Here is a 5,077-nt window from a genome sequence, read left to right as displayed (position 1 = left end):
CAATGATCTTCCGAGGTCCCTTCCAGCCCTGATGTCTATGAAATCCATGAATTCACGATTTTACGGAAATTGCAAAATCAGGCAATGTCCACGAAATCCTTAAAAAATACCTTACTAAAAATAAAAAGCTGGTTCCCCAGTGGGAAGCAGCCATCCTTATGTCTATTATGGCCCAGCTGCACAGCCCGCCAAGCAGCCAAGATGACAGCCACCCCCTACCCCTCACCGCTGATTGGCTGAGAGGACTGCCTTTTGTGTAGCTCCCACCCTTCTCCACCAATCAGCAGTGAGGGGCAGGGATACACAATGGCTAGACCTCTCAGCCAATCAGTGGTGAGGAGCAGGGCCAACCAGGGGCAGAGACACGGGGCGGGCGGACACGCCACAATAATCCTGTGAAAATGGTGGCTGACCCCATGAACTGCCCATGAAATTGGCAGCCTGTCTTCTCGATTTGGGTTGGTCCCTAATATTGAGTTCCTGTTTTGTCAAAGCTGGTTCAACCAGTTCTGCAAAACAGAATGGGGGGGAGGGAGGGGGCGTGCGGGCATTTCCTTGGAGAAAGGAGGAGAGGCGTAACACCTACGCTTTCGCACCAAGTGGCCTGGATCTTGACCTCCTTCCTGTGAGAGTTCTCTGGAAGTGATGACAGCATTAGCCCACTGAGAAGGCCTCTTTTTTCCCTGCCAGGGCTGAGGGACATCACAGATTCTCACCCTCTTCTCTCTGTTATCAGAAAACCTTCTTCCATTGTTGCTAGAACAATAGATAAGCATGTTCACCAGTTCTGGATATATATCCTCTGGTTCCCCAGAGAGCTGAGCTCCTGCCTGTACCTTGTACAGCCAACAGGTTTGGCTCAGGTATACGGAGAAAAGGATGCACATCTCACATACGTTTTTCAGCAGTTAAATGCCTATTTCTTTTGCACACATTTACCCATAGAGTTTCTTGCACTGTAGGTGATTAGCACATCTCTCTTTTGGGCACAAACCTATTATTATTATGAAACCCCTGAAAAGGTAATTATTTTTCCAGTACCCTAGTTAACTGTATTTGATGCTTTATCTAGCATTGCCTCAAAAATATTGAAACAGACAGCTTGGCATTTTCAGAACTTTCCACTGAATTTTTTAATGAAATTCCATTGAAGTCCACATGATTTCACAAAACTATTGGTTTAATTGAACTGTCATTTCAATAAATTGTTTTCTGAGGACCTGTGTATAGAGTTTGGTTATTTGGTCAATATGGAATATGAAAAATAATGCAATGTCTTTATTTTTTTTACTTTACTAAACAAGCTTAAGCACCAATCACTACAGGCTGAATCACCTCAAGGAATCTGTGCAACAAAAGACACAATAGTTTTTCTTCATAATAAGTAAATGTTAATCATTCTCTCTCTCTCTCTCTCTCAGTTGTGACTGAAAAAAATGCTTGTCATAGCAATTTTGCATTACATTCTTTGTGCTGGTTAAATCATCAGTTGGAAATTAGTCAGAGATTAGGAAACGTTATGAAGTTATCAAAAAACTGGCATGTTAGGGTGAAATCAGTTAATCTTTAGCCTCACTTGATAGAGAGAGGAAATATAATTGCAACACCTAACTGTGTTTTATAGTCATTATCACTCAATAAGCCCTTCAGATAATTCTATAATTAGCGAGGGACAGGCCAAAGGGAAAATATCTGACACTGGAGGAACTCTGCATGTATTCATCCTTGAGAGGGATTTAAGGAGCTACACTAGTGCAACCTAGTGAAACAAAGCTCTGCTGAGAGAGACAAATCCCAGTTTATGATATCTTTGAGCAGGAGACACCTGGACCTTGACTGATGGGCAATATTTAGACAGCTGCTTGAGCTGCTTGAGCTCATCAGTAAGTAAGTGAAGCAGTCAGGTGCAAACTGTAGTCACAAAATTGTAAACAGGCATTTACGTTAATCAGATCCCAGACTTCTCAGAATAGCTTTCAGCACAATTACGCTTTGAGTCAGCATCTCTGAACTAAACCTGTACGTTTTTCACACATGTTTATGTTTATACAGTAGCTGTCATCGCTTACTTAAAATGATAAGAATATGGATAGATACTAACTCCTACTATGTATTTGTTTTGAAACAAACTGTATTTTCAGCTTCTAATTCCCCATGTATGGCACTTTATAAGACATCTTCTTAAATCCTTGGCAAATTTATTGGTGCTTCGTATAAGCCTGACTTCAGATTGGTTCCAGGGTTTACCCAGTGAACAGAACATGATAATGGCCTTGTCCCTGTCTAAGGAAATCAGACATATTTTCCAGTGACAAACCCGAGTCTCTGAATAAAGTCTCAGAAACCTTGATTAAAGAAAAGGACAGGTTTACCATATAAAATAGTCAGAGGCTCACAAGAGATTACCATTATCATTTGTAACTAGAGCTACTCAAATTGTCTGTCCATATTTTTTGTAAAGCAGCATTTTCATAGTTTCATAGATTTAGGGTCGGAAGGGACCTAGTAGATCTTCTAGCCCGACCCCCCGCCAGGGCAGGAGAACAACAAAACCCCAAAACAAGAAACGGGACTCAAATGAGTCCAGCCAGGTAGGCATCCAGCCTCTTCTTAAAGACCCCCAGGGTAGGGGCCAGCACCACTTCCCTTGGAAGTTGGTTCCAGCTCCTAGCCGCCCTAACTGTGAAGTAGTTCTTGCGGATGTCCAATCTATACCTCCTCTCCATCAACTTGTGCCCATTACTCCTTGTTATGCCAGCGGGCGCTAGGGGAAACAGCGTCTCCCCCAAACCCTTCTGGTCCCCCCTAGTGAGTTTATAGACGGTCACCAGGTCCCCCCTCAGCCTTCTCTTGTGGAGGCTGAATAGGTTCAGGTCCCGCAGTCTCTCACTGTAGGGTCTGCCCTGTTGTCCCCGGATCATGCGGGTGGCCCTCCTCTGGACCCTCTCCATGTTGTCCACATCCCTCTTGAAATGGGGCGCACAGAACTGGACACAATACTCCAGCTGTGGCCTGACCAGCGTCGCGTAGAGGGGGAGGATCACCTCCTTGGCTCTACTCGAGATGCACCTGTGGATGCACGACAAGGTCCGGTTAGCCCTGCCAACCATGACCTCGCATTGTCGGCCCATGTTCATCTTGGAGTCAATAATGACTCCAAGATCTCTTTCTGCCTCCGTGCTCTCGAGTAGGGAGTTCCCCATTGTGTAAGTGTGCTGCTGGTTCCTACTGCCCAAGTGCAGCACCCTGCACTTGTCCGTGTTAAAACGCATCCTGTTCCTGTTAGCCCACCCCTGTAACCTATCCAGATCCCTCTGCAATCTCTCCCTCCCTGCTAGCGTGCTCACCTCCCCCCAAATTTTGGTGTCATCAGCGAATTTAAACAGGTTACTTTCCACCCCATCATCCAGATCGCTGATGAAGAAATTGAACAGCGCAGGCCCCAGGACCGAGCCCTGGGGGACTCTGCTACCCACCTCCCCCCATTTTGGTGAAATGGAAAAAATTGTTAAAATTCTGGTTGTTTAAAATTGAAGTTTTTTGTTAGAAAAACAAAAAAAGTAGTGAGAGGTAGAATGTTTTCATGCAAAAATCAATTCTGAACTGTTCTATTTGTAACATTTTAACCTAGACTAGACCTAGTGCTAGTTGAATAAGGAATAACACTAATATGGACGAGAGAATTTAGCAGTACTTACGCAATCAGAGGGCACTAAGGAATGATGTCTCTTAACTCTCATAGATGGGAACTTTTATATTCCTAAAGCTAGGTCTTCAAATTTTGTGCCTGATGTTTAAACTGGTATGTGATTGTACAAAGTTTGTTTCTGCTCCCTGATTGATAGCTTAAAGACTCAGATTTGGGATTTGGTATGGAAGTTCTTGAGAACCTGAAAAAAATAACCAAGACATATCAAACAAGAACAACTGCAATAGAGGACAACAATGGTGACTTGCCTACTGTAAACAGTGCAATACACAGATGATGGGTGGAGTATGCAAAAGAGCTATATAATCACAGTATCAAAACAGATCCAGAAGTAATAACTCAACTAGAGAAAGGAGGATCTGGAGCTGTAGAAGAAGGTAAAAGTTCAGACATCACAAGAGAAGAAGCAGAAGCTATCAGAAGCATGAAAAATGGAAAAACAACTCGTCTGGACAATATACCTGCAGAACTATCAAAACCAGAAAACAAGACAGTTGACATAGGCTGTGTCTACATGTGGGCATTTAATGTATGGTAGCCCAATTTAAAGCACATTAACGGCATGCATCTACATGAGTGCACCTTTAATGCATCTTAAATGGTGATTTTAGCTTAACTGTGCCTAAATGTTATACCTGCAAAAGCAGGTATCAAATTTAGACTTAATTAGTTAAAGCAAATTAACTCACATATAGATGCATTAAAGCTCATTAATGGAAGATATCGCCTGGGAGGAGCACTGGGCCCAGCTGGAGGCCCTGGAGCAGCGCCATGTCAAGCTGCTCTAGCAGTAACTGGCCAGCCAGGACTAGCCAGTGGAGGCCATGTCCATGCCCCTCCTATGCCTGGCCCCCTGCCTCAGTTCTGACCCCACAAGGCCCCTTGGTCCTGCCTGCCGGCCGGCAGCAAACCTCCAGCTGGATCTTGGGTAAAGGCCTCTGCTGCCTCCTGCCTGAAGGATCCCCTTCCCTTGCATTTGGTGCACCCCCCAGACCTGCAGGGGAACTGTCCACAGCCAGAGTGCTGGCTGCCTGCCACCAGGCTGTACACCCTGGGTGCCTCAACCCCACAGCCCCCCACTCCAGGACTCAGACAAAGACCGAGACTATTGTACATAGTTTTCTGCTTGGAAAGAGGGTTTTTTATTGTTGGTGGGTAGGAAGGGTGGTGGACGGGCTCTGTGTGTTGGGGAGGGAGGGGGAAGAGGGCTCTGTTGGTAGAGGAGGGCGGTGGTGGGGGGTGTGAGGGAAATAAAGGTTTTCATTGCAAATATGTGCATGTCCCGCAGTGGTGCTGGGGGATGGGCAGGGGGTGGGGATGTGTGGGTGGCGGGGCAGGCGGGTGCTGATAGCTGGGCACATTTCCATG

Source organism: Gavialis gangeticus, unplaced genomic scaffold (genome assembly GCF_001723915.1).
Source record: "Gavialis gangeticus isolate Ggan-Ray unplaced genomic scaffold, GavGan_comp1, whole genome shotgun sequence".
Lineage (NCBI taxonomy): Eukaryota > Metazoa > Chordata > Crocodylia > Gavialidae > Gavialis > Gavialis gangeticus.
This window is presented reverse-complemented; position numbering follows the sequence as displayed.